The sequence below is a fragment of the Mesoplodon bidens genome (genome assembly GCF_964165515.1).
Source record: "Mesoplodon bidens genome assembly, chromosome: 2".
NCBI classification, from domain to species: Eukaryota; Metazoa; Chordata; class Mammalia; order Artiodactyla; family Ziphiidae; genus Mesoplodon; species Mesoplodon bidens.
In genome coordinates, this window is record NC_138177.1 from 150,310,748 (window position 1) to 150,329,570 (window position 18,823).

An 18,823-nucleotide genomic window follows, 5' to 3' on the forward strand; every position below is an offset into this window, starting at 1 on the left:
GTGAGGAATATAGTAATTTCTTACCACTAACAAAGTATTAAAGTTTAGAGAAATGATTGAGTTTTTAGAAAATATAACTTGGAACAGATCAAGGTTATCACTATAATAAATAATGTCACTACTGCTCACTTCCATTATGATATGCTTTCTTGGGGGCAGGAGAGAAAGAGGTGGAAGCAGAGGTCGTGGATCAGAAATTGTACATCATTCATTGTAGGTTTGTCTATGACAGAGTACCACGCATGTGAACTTCATCCATTGTTTCATCTTGGAAACAGTTTCAGAATGGTTACTCGGAGAAACAGGCACTCTTGTTGAGCAAAGAAAGTCTTAGCTGGGCCATGTACAAGCTTTCACTGTAACAGTGACAAGCTCTTCAGACAGCAGACATAGGTGCTAACCAACGGATAATCTCCTGACACTGTGTTCCTTAGATTTTCATCTTTCCAGTCACACGCAAATTATAATCCTCTGTTTTAGATGGAGGACAATATCATCTAACAAATTTGAACTCCTTTTCCATCTGAACCAACAAGTTAAGTTTTTCCTTCTTTTACAGCTTAATATTATAACCCAGGTGCTGCCGCCATTTCTTCTACCTTCAGTCTCTGCGCCTTTCTCAGAGCTCCCAACAGCGCTATGCTGGAACAGAGCATCCAGAGAGGTTCACAACCTCTATGGTCTGTAAGAGCCACTATGAGGAAGGTCCAGGGAATAACTTACCATTTTCAATGGAAAACAAGTGGTGGTTATTAACTATGATGACTTCGTACTTTGGGTCTGGATTTGCTGCACCTTTCTTTATAGTAAGACAACAACTGCTTAAAAAATAATCCATGAGGGACTTCCCTGGTGGTCCAGTGGCTAAGACTCCACACTCCTAATGCAGGGGACCCGGGTTCGATCCCTGGTCTGGGAACTAGACCCCACATCCCACAACTAAGAGCTCGCATGCCGCAACTAAAGGATCCTGCGTGCCACAACTAAAAAAAAAGATCCCGCATGCCGCAACAAAGATCCTGCGTGTCGCAACTAAGACCCGATGCAGCCAAATAAATATAAAAAAAATAATAATCCATGAGACAGATATGCAGAGGAGCATTTTAAGAGGTGCAATCTCTTTGAAAAAAGGATTGAACTCAACATCCTAGATATGTTTGTAAATAAACTTATGGCATAAATACTTTAAAAAAATTTAACCCAAGCATAACATTTTACATTTCTTTTTATAAAATTTTGCTTTGAATTAGTTTGAGCCTAAAATTTCATTCTCATGAGATGGATGTAAATCAGTTTTGTTTCTCTGCAAATTTAATACTCATGACTTCTATATTCCTACTCCAAATATTGCTATAGAGCAATGGTTGTTTTCAGAAGTTTTTATAAGTTATTCATTCATTAGACAAATGTCACTGCATGCCACCCAAGTACCAGGGCCCTCAAGGAATTCACAGTCTAATAAGGAAAACAGATAGACAAGTACTCCTAATGATAGTTATAACATTAATAACAATTTGTGCTATTTACCACCAGCTGCTCTGTACCAGACACTGTGCTAGGCCTTAGGAATGAAAAGAGGAATAAGAAATTTCCTTACATTCAGGGGCTTCCCATGCCTTCAGAGGGTTTAGGTACAGTCTGATGGGGGAGGCAGGTATATGGACCAATACATGAAATAGAGTAAACAAATGCCCTGCTAGAAATAACAATAGTGTGCTTAGTAGAAGGACAAGAGATGGAGAGGTTAATGAGAGATGAGAAGGCAAGCTGGGAAGGTTTCATAGAGGCAGTGACCTTTGAATAGAGTTTTAAAAAGATGAGTATTTTCCAAATGAAGGGCAAAAGGAAGAAAAAGGATAACTGGCAAAGACAGGTGTAAAACAATTTTATGTGTTCAGGGGACTGCAAGCAGTTTGGTAGAGATGGAAATTACAGTAAAAAAGGAGGGAGGAGGAGTTGGGAGGATCCAGTAAGAGCTGAGGCTTGTTGGGCAGAGGGCAGATGATGGAGGGCCTTCCATGCTGTGTTGTCTGTGAGGCCATGGGGGTCACCAAAGGGTTCCAGGCATGGGAGTTACAAGAACAGGGCTTGTCTTAGAAACAGAACTCTGGTAGCTATGAAGAGGATGGAGTTTAGAGATAAGAAGAGCAGTTAGAAAATACAGAATATATGTGTAGGATGGGAATTCCCTGGTGGTCCAGTGGTTAGGATTCTAGGCTTTCACTGCCGTGGCCTGGGTTCAATCCCTGGTTGGGGAGCTGAGATCCCACAAGGCATGAGGCGCAGCCAAAAAAAAAAAAAAGAATATATTTGTAAGAGATACTCATAGGGAGAATAGGTTGACTAGAAGGAGAAATACTATGTCTACATGAAGAAATCAGGTTAGAGACAACCCAATAGAAAAATCAACAAAACTCTGAAAAAGTACTTCACAAAAAAAGAAAAATCAATGGCTAATAAACACATGAAAACATACTCTACCCAGTAACCAGGGAAATTTAAGTAAGAAACACACTGAGAAATTGTTATATATCCACAAGCCTGGCAAAAATGAAAAAGGTCTCACAATACCAAGTATTGGTAAGAAAGTGGAACAACAAAAATTCTACGTGCTGGTAATAGAACAAACTGGCAGAACCTCTTTGGAAACAGTTTGATGTTAGCTAGTAAAGTTGAAGAAGCACTTATCTCAGGACCCAGCAATTCTAGTTCCAGGTCTCTACCCTAATGAAACTTGTGTCCTGTACACCAAGACACTTATAAAAAATGTTTATGGTAGCATTTTCCATAAGAAAAAAATTGTAAATAACCTAAATATGAATCATCATTGGAATGGATACATGAATCAGGGTGTATTCATACAATGGACTATAACACAGCAATAAAAATGAATAAACTCCAAGTACATGCAATAATATGGATGAATCCTAAACTTTTAATGATGAACAAAAGAAACAAGACCCAAACAGTACAAAAACATGATTTTACCCATATAAAGATCCAAAAATGCTAAATTAAACTATATTGTTTAGGGATACAGACATAGGTAATAAAATTATAAAGAAAAGCTGGAAAGTAATCATCATAAAAGTCAAGGGAGTGATTATCCAAGTAAGGGAGAGATGGGTTGTGACCAAGGAGAAGTATACAAAGGACTACTAGGATGCTGGAACTGTTCTGTTTCTTGGGCTGGCTGTGGTTTCATGAGGGTTCAATTATTTGTTTAACTGTACACATATAGTTTGTGCATCTTTCTCCAGGTATGCTATATTTCACAATATAAAAGAAAAAATTAATGTACTTAGGAAAAAAACAAAAAGTACATTAACAACTATGTACTGCTAGATGTGTTTATAAGTGAAAAGCTGCTTTGTTGAAAATCAGAAAGAAATCAGAAAAGGCTGCACATAGGAGATACATACATGTGAACTGAAACATAAAGGATCCCCTGCTTTCCAATCTGGGTCCCACAAAAAAAGGTGGCAAGAAGGACTGTTCTGAAATCAATGAGGCAGTGACCAGAGAATACACCATCAACATTTACATGAACATCCATGGAGTAGAGTTCAAGAAGTATGCCCCTCGGGCACTCAAAGAGATCTGGAAGTTTGCCATGAAAAAAATGGGAACTCCAGCTGAGTGCACTGACACCAGGCTCAACAAAGCTGTCTGGGCCAAAAGAATAAGGAATCCCCCATACTGTATCTGTCCAGGTGTGGTTGTCCAGAAAACATACTGAGGATGAAGGTCCACGAAACAAGATCTATACGCTGTATACCTATGTACCTGTCACTGCTTTCAAAAATCTGGATGAGAACTTATAGCTGATGGTCAAATAAAGTTATAAAACTGAAAAAAAAATTCCTTGACCTAATTCTAGGTTGGGTACAAGTCCTGTGAACTATACCATGAATTTATCTGTCTTAAAATACTTGCTGCAATGTAATGTATTTGGCTGTTTATATATCTGTGTTCTCCACAACTGTAAGCTGCTTGAAGGAAAGCTGGGTCTTGTTTACACTGGATTCTTACGAACTAATAGTTCACAATATATAGTCAAATAAATAATAATAAATTTGTGGAATAAATGAATGAATGAAGAAATGCTGCTTACTCTTCTTATAATCATGTCTTGAGTAATCTATGCACTACATTCAACGGAGATCACAAACCTTCTCCATGCATTAAGTTTTCAGCTGATACTCTGTCCTTTCCTCCACAGTTCTTCACTTCCTACTTTAAAGGTAGAATTCACTAGAATCTTTCTCCCCATCAATTAAAATTTTTCTCTTCTTTCACTCCTCTTAGAATAATTGCTCATCTCCAAGGCTAATCCTTTTATCTATCACCTTGACCGTATCTCTTGTATTTCTTCCCCAGATTTGTATCCTTCATTATTCCTGTTCTGAATGATTCTACATTTTATCTTCCCCTCATTCATTCATACCAGATTAGAGAATGTGAAGGTACCATGTTCACCCTAGAAAATAATAGATACTGTACTTAGGGAAACAGACTAATCTAGAATTCACATCCTGATGGTAATTCTCTTTAATATCCTGTCATGCATGACTTTCACAGGCTCAGAAAATGCCTGGAGTTGTGACAGCAAACTAAAAGCCTCGGTCCCCATGGCTGCTTAGGGCTGGGGCAAGCACGGCCTGACACTTCTCTCAACTGCTGGATGAGATGGGATTGTACTAGGGCAAAGAATTCCCCTTTAATGGGGGACGGGCACTCTTTCTTTCCAAAGATAGTATTTTGGAAGTGGCCACCACAACAGGTCCTAGGTCAGGGAATGAATCAAGGGACACATTCTGATACATAGGAGTACCACTGCCAGGTTTCAGATGGGCTGCTTCAAGCTGGCTGCTCTCCTTGACAATGCTGTCCTGGTTCTGAGGGCCAGGCCCTGAGAAGAGCTCCTGCTTGAATTTGGCTAATATCAAGGTCTGTAAGATACCTGAAGGAGTTTCTCTTTGAGACTCAGGGAACAGGAGGCCTAAGGCTCCAAAGAAAGTTCTGCCTCTAAGCTCTCACTTGTACCTCCAGGTGGGGTCCCAAGCTCACCCATGATTAACATTCCCCCAACAGAAAGAAGGACCAAGTTGAGAAGGAGTCTGTTCTAAGTCAGAATCCCTTCTATCCTGATTGAAGGGATCATTTGGTAGAGATTTCTGCAATCTATTGCAGTGATACAGGGAAAAAGCACAAGTTTTTGGCATCAGACAGGTCTGGCTTTGAATCCCAGCTCTGCCACTAACTAGCTGTGTGTTGGTCAATGTCTTAAATCTTCTGAGACTATAAAATGGAGATGATATCTACCTGAAGGGTTGTTGTATAATAAATCTTAAACTTATTTCCCGGTTTCCCTTTTACTTCCTCTATAACAGGCTGGGAACATCAGCCCCAATCCCAGGGTCAGCTTTGACTAAGTCCCTCCATTCTTTTCTATGTCCTCTTCATCTTTCGCCCCTCCCCTCCCTTGCAAAGTATGTATCTGCTGGAGTAAACTCTTGTCAGTTCCCTGAATACATCAAGCTCTTTCTCCACAGAAACTGTCCAATAGAACTTTCTGCAATGATGAAAAAGTTCCATATTATAGCTGTCCACTATAATAGCCACTAGCCACATGTAGCTAGTCAGCACTTGAACTGTAGCTAGTGGGACCAAGGAGATAAAATTTTAATCTTCTTTAATTTTAATTAATTTAAATTTAAATAGCCCCACAAGGCTAGTGGCTACCATAACTTACAGTTCTAGACTGTAAGTCTTTGCATTTGCCATTTCCTTGCATGGAAATGTATTTCCTCACTTTTCTACTCAGTCTTAAAATCTCAGCTTGAATATCTATTCTTCCAGGATGCATATCCTGAGACCTTGGACTCAGTTAGGTTTCTTCTTTGTTACCTTCCATAGCATCCTCTACCCTTCTCCTATAATATCACTCATCACATTTTTTTTAAATTACTGTTTTGTATTTTCCATTAGGGTGTAAACTTCATTGGTGTTCTTGAGGCCCTGCAGACTTCCTCTCTCAGGTATGGATACTTCTTTTCTTCCCTTTGAGTGGACATCCACGGGACCTTAGGATTTAGGCTTTTTCCAAGTTGGGGACTATTATCTTTGAGGTAACTTCTGCACATTGGAAGCTTTAGGGATTGATTAGGAGTGGCCTTACACCTTTCTAAGGACAAGCTAAAAGTCAGAAACTAAAAAGGAAAGGAATAATAAAATGCTTCATTAAATTAAAAACTTCTATATGCAAAATAAACAACAACAGGGACTTCCCTGGTGGTCCAGAGGTTAAGAATCCGCCTTCCAATGCAGGGGTTGTGGATGCGATCCCTGGTTGGGAAACTGAGATCCCACATGCTAAGGGGCAACTAAGCCCTCACGCCACAACTAGAGAGAAGCCTGCTGCAACAAAGAGCCGCAACAAGGACCCAGTGCAGCCAAAAAAAAAAAAAAAAAAAAAAAAACCCAACAACAATAACACCCCACCAATACATCAAGACAAATGATAAACTGGAAAAAAATATACAACATAAATTATAGATTAAAAAGGATTAATAAAAAGAGTACTTAAAATCAGTATGAGAAAGGTGGACACCACGTGGATAAAAGATATGAACAGGTCGGCTTCCGTGGTGGCGCAGTGGTTGAGAGTCCGCCTGCCGATGTAGGGGACACGGGTTCGTGCCCCGGTCTGGGAAAATCCCACATGCCGTGGAGCGGCTGGGCCCGTGAGCCATGGCCGCTGAGCCTGCGCGTCGGGAGCCTGTGCTCCGCAACGGGAGAGGCCACAACACTGAGAGGAACGCATACCGCAAAAAAAAAAAAAAAGAAAGAAAGAAAGAAATGAACAGGCAGTTCAAAAAAGAAGATAAACTAATCTCAAAAAATATTAAAAAATGTTTAACTTCACTAGTAACTAAATAAATGCAGATTAAATTAGCATAATACCATTTTTGCTTATTAAATTGGCAAGGATTAAAAAGTTTCATCCTAATGTGTTGATAAGAGCATAAAGAAATAAGTAATCTGGCAACAAGCACAAAAATTGAAATATGCATACTTTTAATCCAGCGATTCTACTTTTAGGAATATATCCTAAGAAAATGATCAGACACTTGACAAAGGTGACTTTATAAAGATGTTCTCTGTAAGTGTTGTTTATAATACTGGAAAGCTGGAAACGATCTAATTAGACAACCAGAGGTTGGTTAAATAAAATATGATACATCCCTGCAATGGAATACTAAGTAGCTATTAAAAGTCGTGTTATGGATCTATATTTACTGACACAGAGCACTATCTATAATAAATGAAAAAGTGAAAAAGAAAGTCAGAAGCTAGCATGTTAACATAATCCTACTTTTATAAAATTTTTGTTAACTTACCTATCTACTCATAAAAAGAATCTCGAAGGATATATGCCAAAATATTAATAGTTCTCTCTGGGTAGATGTTTCACTATCTTTCCCTGCTTAAAATTATGGCAACTAGCCAGTCCTCCCCAGGATTCTCTGGCGTAGGGTTTGATGTCCCCTCAAATGGGTCACAGAGGACCTCAGAGATAGCCAGTACTAGGTTTCCTGACTGATGCAGTCGTAGACTCACTGGTAGTCCAGACTTTACCTATTTTATTCACTGCTGTGCCCTTTGTGTCTATAACTGCCTGGCACATAGTAGGCATTCAATAAATATGTGTTGAATTAATGTATCATATCAGAGCACCAATTCTATTCATGATAAAGCATATTTAAACATTATTTTGATAAATTAAACCCAGAACGCAAAATTCACAAAAAGTTTAGATAATGCAAGATTCCTAAATACGTTATACTCTCTATTCATCATTACAATGCTGGGGCCAGAAGTTTATTTTCTTCTATCATTTGTGTCCTTTCCCAGAAGAATCTGAGAAGCGGTGAATAATATCTTTGTGCAAGGCCTTTTCCACCCCCTTCTGAGGCTAGGTATTACAATCTCTAACTCACAGATGAGAAAATGAAGGTTTGGCATTGCTTAAGGTCACACAGCTAAAAAGCAGGGGAATCGGGACCCAAATCCAGGCCCATTTGTCTCCAAAACTCATCTGTGTCTTTGAGAGGTACAAAGTAAGACAATGAAAAGGACACTGCAGGTCTGTGACAGCTAATGTCTGTGCTTCCTAACAAGTCACCACCACTTAGCCCTGAGCTCCCATGTCTAAGAGGTGCTTTTTCTTAACCCTTGGAGAATCCAGAGGATGATTTGTCACCAGGGTTATTAGCATTTCTCCCTGGATATCGACAGCTTGTCTTTCCTCCCTCCAACCAGTGACTGATTTCTTCAAATGCTCGCCAAATACGGCCCAAGTCACCATGGTAAACGTATTGACAGAATCATATTAAAAGCTACTGAGCATTTACAGGGTTGTAAGTTATGCAAGGGAGGAACAAGATAAGAAACACAGGGAAAGAAAACAGGTTCAATCAGCAGTGACAATTATTTATTTAGAAGCTGCTGGTTGGAACAGTTTTTTAAATATACTTTAATTGCTAATTATGGTTTCTTCAGGGGAGTTGCTTCACCTTAAAGCTAATCATTAACATTTTAGCTCCTCAGCATAGAGACTGTGTATATGCTGTAGACCTACCCAGAGCCGTGTCTATGCAGTTAGCATCTGCTGCTGGCTCTGAAACAGTCTACTGCGTTGGTTGGTTTCCTACCCCAAACTCAAAGTCGGCTAGTCCACTTACCTTAAGAGAGCAGATATTTAAGTCCTTATTTCTCTAAAGATTGAGGTTGGTTCAATAAGCAAAATTCTGCTCTAAGCCACCTAGACAACTGACAATTTTTCAAAGGAATGATCTATCTTTCCTAAGTTAATTTACACCTTTTATTGGGGGACATAAGTGTTGCCTTAGGCAAGGTAGAGAATACAGAAGAGTTTGTTTTCAGCTTCTAATTCCCTGGGTACTCCGATGTGAACCTTATAACAAATAAGGTCAGCTTCCAGGCCCAGGAGGTACTGAGGGTAAACAGGCGGGAGGGTGCCGGGGTCCCCACGTGGGAGTATATTTGGTGTAGCCCGGTCTCCCGTGTTTCCAACTTCACATGCTTCTTAAGGAGAATCTAATCCTCACAGGAGAGCTGAATCTGTTCATTTGCACGCATCTCATCAGCATCCTGCTTTGTGGAGGGCTGTTTGATGTCCCAAGGAAAAGACTTCGAAGTCTTTTAAAGCCTTTTTGATGTGAACCAGAAAATCACGTTTTGTAGAGAGTGCACTCAACTTGAACCTCAAAAGGTTCAGGACTCAGAAACCACACGGTTCAAGTGGGATTTAAACTGGGCAAAATCACTTCCTTGTCTTCCCCGGAAAGTCCCTCCCCTGGCCTTTGTGCTAACAGTTTCTCTACACTGTTGGGCCTTTTTCTTTCTCTCTCTCTCTCTCTCTCTCTCTCTCTCTCTCTCTCTCTCTCTCTCTCTCTCTCTCTCACACACACACACACACACACACACACACACACACACATCTTGGCAAGAAAACCTTAAGAGAAAGAAAAAATATATCACCCCCAAAGAGGTGGCTCTCTCCTCTCTGAGGATAAATGCTGTCTCCAGCTCCACCCTGTCCTCAAAGATTCTGAATGGTCATTGCTGCAGTGCCAGAGACCTGGAATGCTCTAGGTGAGGGTGAAATGATTTACAGAGACAAACAGCTATGATTGCATCCTTAAGTCAGGCATTTAACTAGGTACAAGACTAGAGCTCCCTGTGCTCCGTGGAGCTTTTGCAGAGAAAACTGGAAACTTGCTTTGGGGAGCAACTATTTTGCGTGCAAGGAAGCACATACCTTAGGACTTCACTCTTCCACTTGGAAATGAAGGGACAGGAGATATGACTCCTCCTAAAATCAAAGGGAAGAACTGAGCTGAGAGAATAATCTAACCCTAACTTTCTCTTTCCAGAGTTCTCTTCTTATTTTTCCTCATTAGACTTGAAAATCCAGTTACTCAAGAGCCAGTGAAAGTTTGGATTCACGAGACAGAATCTCAACTGTGAAAAGATCCAAAGTGTTCCTCACACCCTAAGGAGTCTCAGATGCCCTGTCCCTATGGCTGGAACCACATCAAAGCTCCAGTGACCACTGTCTCATGTCCTGCTAACCATAATAGTCACTATTTATTGAGTGGCTACCACAGATCAGGCACCATGCTATAAATACATTAGCTCATTTAATTTGTTCAATAAAACAAAAAGGTGAGTCAGCTCACTCCCATTGTGCAGACATGAAAACTGAGGCTCAAAAAAGTTTAAATGACCTGCCCCAAAGCAGCTCAGCTAATAAGTGCTTGAGCTGTGACTAAAATCCAATCTGGTGAGCGTCATAGTCAGTGGTTCTTGGCTTAACACCATGTTACTCAGCATCTGTTCTGTTGCAGTTTTGGTTTTGTTTTGTTTTGTTTTAAGACACTTAGTGCTTTATAAATTTATTTATTTAGTATTTATTAAGTATCTACTATGGGAAAGGCATTGTGGATATTTCAAGAAGTGTAAGACGACATGCTTCGTTCCCCCTCTCTCACTGTGACACTGCAATGGCCTTTTTACAGTGGTCCTCTTTCACTGACACTTACCCGCCTTCAGTCGGTTATTCACATAGCAGCCCAAGTAATCTTTTTAAATGATAAATGACAACATGGTACATCTCCCTGTTTAAACGCTCTGCGGCCTCCTGTTGCATCTAGAACAAAATCCAAACTCTCTGTGACCCTAAAGATTCGTGGAGGTCTAGCCTCTCCCCATTTCATCTCTTGCTGCATCCCCCCAAGTTCACCCCATCCAAGCCCTCAGACCTTCTCTCTGCTCTTTTTTTTTTTTTTTTTTTTTGCGATATGCGGGCCTCTCACTGTTGTGGCCTCTCCCGTTGCAGACCACAGGCTCCGGACGCGCAGGTTCAGTGGTCATGGCTCACGGGCCCAGCCGCTCCGCGGCATGTGGGATCCTCCTGGACCAGGGCACGAACCCGCGTCCCCTGCATCGGCAGGCGGACTCTCAACCACTGTGCCACCAGGGAAGCCCTCTCTCTGCTCTTTAAATGTGCCAACACAACCTTCTTCCAAACACTTATGTGGCTGTCACCTGCTCATCACTCATATTTCAATTCAGACATCACCTCCAGAGGCATACCAGGCATATTTGACACAGCATATCATGTTTTACATTTTTTATGACATAATCAGTCATAAAGCTATTTTCTTGATTAATTCTTTAGTTTTAACATAAATGATTGACAATATTAAAGGAATGTTTTATTTTTAGAGATATTCTAGTTTAGTAAACTATTTACTAGGTGAACTAAAATTTGCACAGACCAAACAAAAATGTCCCACCCCTCAGTTCACAGCTTGTTTCACTGTTCCAAAATTTAAACATAAATAAGAACTCCAAGTGGTCACAAAGCATAGCAGAATTGAAATAACTCAATTTATGCTTCCTCCTCTTTATAATTAACATGCTCTCATTGTTCACTTTGAATCTACTGTTCATATGCAGGAATATGCAGTATCACAGGACTTGGATACTGCATATTCCTGCATATGAATACGGATAGAAACTGTGTCCTAAGTGAGCTCAGATGCTTCTGAGCTGTTAGGCACTTACACTTGAAGCGGGTCTGCAGATGTAGTGGCCCACAGTGTAACTGGAAGTTCTCCCCATTCTTCCTTACAGAATGCAATGTTTATTAAAGAATAAATACTAAAAAAGATGCAAATTTGAAACTTACATATGTATTATTAAAACTCAATAACCACAGCAATTTTTCAGAACTTAGACCAACAAAAGATATTTTCGGGGAGAAATATTTTATAATCAACATTGTTTAAAAGTGTCAGCATGTCATGGTATTTAAAAGCAAGCAAACTTTTAGTTGATCGTTGTTTTAAAATTCCTCTACAGAGTAACATAGCATCCTACTCCCCTCACCTGCACACTTCACTCTCTATCATGATAAAAAAAAAAAAGTGCTGCAATAAGGGGAAACACCAGGTATTATGGGAACAAAAACACAGTTGAAGAAGTAGAAAAAGAACCAAGGGAGTATCATGTCCCAGAAGCCAAGGGAGGGGAATTCCAAGAAGGATGAAGTCATCAGTTGTATCCAGTACTACAGAGGATCCCTCCTCTGAACTGGGTGCCAACTGGGCACAGGGCCTAGAGATCTCCTTCCACTACATGGAAAGGTAAAACCAAGTCCTCCTTCCTCTAGTTGGCATGTAAACTAATTCAGAGGGAACATTTCTTATACGTGGTCTTAACCATTTCTTACCATCAGTGGCAGAAACACAGATGTGGACATATATTGAGCCAATGGCAGGTCTGTGTTTTCTAGACCCTAATGCTGCAAAGAACTTCCAATGGCCACCACTAGCCCTCATGGTACATGGAGGAAAGGGACCCCACTTAGAGGATGGCGAGGGATGGAGTCTTCTGGCCTGCTTCTACTTGGCTGCAGTGCCGATGTGAGGGGCAAATCTCACAGAAATGGCCATAAACGGAGCTAGTTAAGTGGGAGTCCACATACCCTTCACATCTGCTCTCTGTCCACCCCACCCTGCTCATCTGCAGAAAGCAGCAAGCATCTGACCACCTTTAAGTCTCTTCATTTTTGAAATTCCTTCACCATATAGCTCCCGGACCAGTCTGTACTTTTTGGACGTTGAAACTGAAACAACCATCAGTTAAACTTTTTTACAAACTAATTCAGAAAAGAAAATTAATTTAATAAACAACAACAAGAAATCAGACACTTGTCCAGCAATTGTGACTGTACATCTCATCCCACTTGGCCGTTTGAAAGAAATGGAACCAATTAGTAATTAGTTCTAGAGCCAGATGAATCACTCATTTTTATCAATTCATCTCTCTTATATTCAATCTTTAGGTGCTAGGCTATGGACCTTTCCCATAAAATAGTCTTCCAAATTGTCTTTTTTAAAATAAATCTTTTAGAATAGTTTTTAGATTTACAGAAAAGTTGCAAAGATAGTACAGAAAGTTCCTATATCCCTCACATTCAGTTTCCCCTATTATTAACATCTTATTTTAGTATGGTACTTTGTCATAACTAATGAGCCAATATTGATACACTATTATTAACCAAAGTCCATACTTTTTATTTGGATTTCTGTAGTTTTTACCTAGCGTCCTTTTTCTGCTCCAGTACTTCCACATTATCTGTTTTAAATTATAAACCAGATTTTTAAATTATAAAAATAGTACATGTACATGTTAACTATTCAAATACCATAGAAGAGCATAAAATAAAAAGTACTACTCCTACTTACCATCTCAGTCATACTCCCCAGAGGAAACTACTGTCAACAATTACTTTTACACCCTTTCAAAAGTTCTGCATGCAAATATCAATATAAAGATATATACGTATCTTCTTCTCTATACAAAGGGGTCATATACTTCTCTGTACCTTGTTTTACATATAAGCACATATGGCTCTAACTCATTTTTAAAAACCACTACCTAATATTCTATTATACAGATGTATCATAATTTATTTTATCAATTCCCTATCAATCTACATTTAGGTTGCTTCTGTTTTTTCAAATTACAAACAATACTATAAAGTACATACATCTTTAGGTGCTCGACCAAATATATGTAGGATAATTTCTTATTGTTGAATCTCATCAAAGGATATTTGCATTTAAAACTTTCATAGGCAAATAGTGCTAACCTGCCCTCCAAAGAGACTGTACCACTTTATACTCCCACCAATGATGTGTACAGGACCCTGTCTCCCCATACCTTCACCAACAATGACTGTGTTATCAAACAAAATATGTTTAATTCCTTGAAATGCTTCAAAATTTCCATCGTCTTCCTGCCTCCGTCTTCAAGTTTTCTTTCCTTCTTTTTAGCTTTCTGATCATTTTTGGTTTTCTTCCTGCCTCCTCTGTGAAGTCTGTCCTGTACTTTTTCTACACTTACACTCGTGATTCCCTTCCCTCAATTCTCCAACAGCCCCATTTCTCCTGCTCACAAAGTTCCCTTAAAGTTTCTCTGCAGCTGACTGTGATTCAGTAAAAAACAGACACTCTTCTGCTCTCCAACCTGCTGGCCCTCCTGAAGTAAGAAAGAATGTTCATAGAGAAACCCGAAAATCTTTAATCTGGGTCCAAATATCAGAAGGAAGAAATTCATCTTGGCATAACTCTGAAGAAAAATATCAAGAAGAATTCTGCATTGTTTCCTTTTTAGAACTGAATCTGTTATTTTTTCCTACATTCCACACCTGGATTTCCTGCCTTTGAATCAATAGTTCTTAATTTGTATTCATTACTCTTTTTTGTGTGTGTGGCTATAATGGGAGTGGAGGCAAAAGTTAAGGTGGAAGGAAAGAAAGGAAAAAAATTCCAAAGTGGTTGATTGAAGAGCAGCCACAAATGGGCAGGAAGGATAGTGGGGAGAGTGCAAAGCACAGCTCAGGAAAAAAAGCCAACTTCTTAAGTCCTCTAAGAAATGTTCTTTACTTTAGCTCCATTACCACTCCCTTCATTTCTGAGCTCTGAAAACAGAATCACAGGGCAGGAATGGCTTGGAGGGAGGGGCATAGTGGAAGGGGGACTGAGAACATCCTATGCCTCTAACTGCACCCCACCCCCACTGCCCCCAACTTCTTATCCAGCGAAGCTCTATGCACCATCAAGAATCAGCTTAATAGAATAAACCACTTAGGGCTGAGGCTCAGAGAAAGTCAAAGAGCCCACAATCTCCTTGCCTATTAAGCTTCTTAGAAGTTAGAATGCTGCTAAAGAAAGTGATATTGTGGCCATGCTACTTAGAAAGAACACAAGGATGCTAAGTTGGGAAGAGGGAGGCCAGTTTGGGGGTTTATGAGCATCAATTGATCGTTAACTACAGATGATGGGGCAGGGGGTGGATACTGGAGTGGGAGCAAAAGTGGCCAGCCGTGGGCTTCCCTGGTGGCACAGTGGTTGACAGTCAGCCTACCGATGCAGGGGACATGGGTTCGTGCCCCGGTCCGGGAAGACCCCACGTGCTGCAGAGCAGCTGGGCCCGTGAACCATGGCCGCTGAGCCTGCGCGTCCGGAGCCTGTGCTCCACGACGGGAGAGGCCACGACAGTGAGAGGCCCACGTACCACAAAAAAAAAAAAAAAAAAAAGTGGCCAGCTGTGAGAACAGGTGTTCTAGGAAGTCTTCAAGTTGAGATTGAGGAGAAGGGTTTTTGTAGAATGTACGACTGGGATGAGAATCTAGATAGTGAAAAAGGATTTTTTCCCCCTTAGGATAAAGGGGAAAACACAGTCTTAAGCTTCAGGTAAGTAATTAAATAATAAGAAAAATAAAGCAACCTGCAATAGTTCCTTCCTAGCTCAAATTTCCCAATGATTCTAGGCATTCTGCCACTCCCTTATCCTCTCCCCAGTATAGCTGGCCCACAGACTTTGCTATTTGAGTGGCTGGCAGGGCAGAGGCCAACAAGACTAACCAAGCCCTTTATCCCAAAAGAAAGTCCTGATGGTTCACTGTCCTTTCCAGGGTAAGAGTTCTAGTTATTTCCACCCTATGCCTTTGAGGGCAGTTAAAAAGGTGGGGAGGGGGGGTCACCAGGTGAGTTCTAGTCCTTCTTGCCCCAGCCCCATTTAACTGGAGCCAAGAAGGAAGGACAACATTGTGGGTACCAGCTCCTTAATATCAATCGGGAATTCTTTTGGCTATAGAAAGACCTGTCACAAACTGTACAAACCCATAAGAGATCAGGGCTCACCAGAGTTCACCGTCCCTGAAATGTTATCAAGAGTAGAAGTTGGGGGTCAGGGGAAGAGCTTGGTTCAAGAGACTTCAGATCTGTGCCCAAGCCCCTGTAATAGTGATTCTAGCTAACTCGTATTAAAGGCTTACTTTGTGCCAGGGCCTGTTCTTAGGACTTTATTTGCATTTTATATGAACACATTTAATCCTTGTAACAACCCTAGGGGATTGGTACTAGTGCTAATTCCACTTTATCCTGAGGAAACTGAGGCACAGAAAGATGAGATGAAGCTGTCCTGTCAGAGTTCGGTCTTCTGAATGGTGGTATCTGTAAAGTGCGAAGTATCCCAAAGGCAGGCACTGCACCGTGAGAAGCACTAGGACTTAGCAGACGCTAAAGCACCTTCCCCCTTCCATCAAGGGGTACATTTAACAAACTGTTTGTTTTGTTTTGTTTTGTTTTAGATCATAACTAGTACGTTCCAGGCAGCACTCTAGGTACTGAGAACAGAGATGAATAAGAACTCACAGTGGAGACAGGGTGACAAAGGCTTGTGAGTGGCCAACAGATTGTACCTAACAGCTGCTCACTACAGAAGACTTCGCATAAGGACGCAGCCTGACATACGTACATGTGGTACTGAGAACTGTGTCCAGCACAGATGAGCAGATACAAGGATTATTCTTATTCTTATTTCCTCATGAATGTGACCCACAGGCCTCCCTCTTCTGGGGTTTTCCTCCTTCCCATTGACTCTGGAGCCAGACTGCCTGGACTTGAATCTCATCTCTGCTATTTCCTACTGTTGTGACAATGAGTACAGTGTGTTGCTAAAACGCTCTGGGCCTCAGTTTCCTCATCTGTAAAATGGAAATGGCAATATCTATCTCATAGGAATGTTATGAGGATTAAATAAATGATTGCCTGTAAAGCACTCAGAATTGGGCCTGACACCTAGAAAGTGCTCCAAAGGTGTTACTATTCTTATTAGGGGCGGCCTCTGTGCCTGTCTTTGCCCACAGTCATTTCACTCGCAATAAAAAGACTGAATTTAAATGCATCTGGTGTGGTTAGTTTAAGGAGGATAGGAAGTCTCTGGGACTAAATAGGAGGAGAACAGTTCCCTTGGGAAGGTGGAGGAATAACCCTGGAACTTGTTAATTAAGATCTTGTTAATGAATCTGCTTGTTAATGGTCTATTAAATAATCACACAGTGAAGTTTACCGCACAAGTAAAGCCTTTTTCAAATGCTTGCTCTTTCCAATTCTCCTGGCCCAGCTCTGACTTCTAAAGCTCTCCCCTAAGGGAAGGCCCTTCCAAATCCTTCCATATCTGACAAGGGTCTCTTCATCTTGTCCTACTCGCCTGTAGAGCATGGCTATTCTCGCAGCCTAGGAAGGGTCTCCGGGGCAGAAAGCCCTCTTCACCTTGATTCTGCCTATCATTCCTTAGGCCGAAGCATTATGCCTCTGAGCCAAAACATTTCCCTCCTCGAAGTAGGATTAGAGTCACTGGCCCTGGAAACCGAAAAATAAAGATGCTCTGAACTTTGCTGAGAAGAAAGGCAGAGGGTACATTCCTTTCAGTGGGAATCTGGCAAGATAAAATTTCAGCTGAGATGTTACAGATCTGTTTTAGAAAGGGCCTGCCAACCTATGTTCACAAAAAGTCTACACAACTTTTGTCCCAAACTGCCTAGGAAAATAAACAGCTGCAGCCAGTGTCAGGGAATGCAGCCTCTTTTATGGAGCCAACTTCAAGGATGAAACAGTATGTAAGAGGGCTCCCTCTAGGTTGAACACTCAGGTATTTCATAAACTACTTTAGTCTCCTAAGACCATTTTACTCTTTAGACAGATGTTCTTGGAAGGGGATATATATATATATATATATATATATATATATATATATATATATATATATATATATATATATATATATATATAATATATAATATATATTGTGTGTCCTTTATATGGTTACTTTTAGATAACCAAAATACATCTGTATTATCTTTTCTGATTCAAGAACCCTATAAGGTAGGGCAAAGATTATCTGCCACTTCCCGTTTTATACATGAGGAGCTGGGGCTCAGAGAAACAAAGCAACTTACCCAAAGTTACACAACTAGCAAATAACAAGTCAGAGCTTCTGGCTCTATGCTCCTGCCTCATTGCTGAGCTGTACGCAACGCCTCTATTCCTTGTCGTCACTTCCCACGTGTAAATGTGCCACAAGGTGCCCAGCCCTTGGTGGATCCTGTGTGGTCCTTCAGACTAGGTCAAAGTGGGTAGAGCCAGCTGGCAACACTCAGCATAACCTGGCCCAGGAAACAGTGATCCTGGGTTCCCTTACTCTCCCAACAAATGTTTATTGAGCCAGGTGCTACACGAGGAGAAATACTGCATAGAGTCACACAGGGGACAGACATGGGTCCTTGGAGGTGGGACAATTAAGCAAATAATTACAATACAAAGTGATGAGTGTTTAAGAAGGGGCAAGTATGCTGGGAAAAGAACACCACCCCAAGTCCATTACCAAGGTTGACAAGAGCAACCACTAGCATACAGGTGTCTGCAGCCACCCGAACCTTGGACCAGGCCCCTATTCGCGGCTCATTTAACCTCCTGCCCACTGGCAGCTGCCCCCAGAAGGGTTAAAGCTTGAAGCAGAGAGCCAGCTTGCAGGTGCTGGTGACCGATTCTGACACTGTGAGATTCCTCTAACCCTTCTTTCTTTCCAAATGAGCATTTCAGCAACAGAAGCTTCAGGGGGAAGAGGAGAGAGGAGGCTGGCAAAAAATACTCTCCAGCCCCTTCTCGGCAGTATAACAGCAGTGAGAAGACAAGCTGGCTGGAGCCCAAGGAGCACCAAAGCGCTCACCGGCCTCCCTCACATCTGGCTAAGCACCATGAACCCCTCCGCTGGGCCACGTCAATTACAATGCTGCACCAAGAAAGGGGAGGTCTGCGCCAACACAGTCAGCTGATCGGCAATAAAGGAGGGAGAGGGAAACAACACGAGGAGGAGT

The 18,823-nt window shown here is 41.1% G+C and overlaps 1 pseudogene across 1 annotated transcript; it reads left to right on the forward strand.

Moving 5' to 3' along the window:
- Positions 1-639: 639 nt before the first annotated feature.
- LOC308607975 (cytochrome c oxidase subunit 7C, mitochondrial-like) lies at positions 640-835 on the forward strand (annotated as a pseudogene). Its single transcript has one exon. The product of its transcript is annotated as a cytochrome c oxidase subunit 7C, mitochondrial-like (transcript).
- The last annotated feature ends 17,988 nt before the right edge of the window (positions 836-18,823 follow it).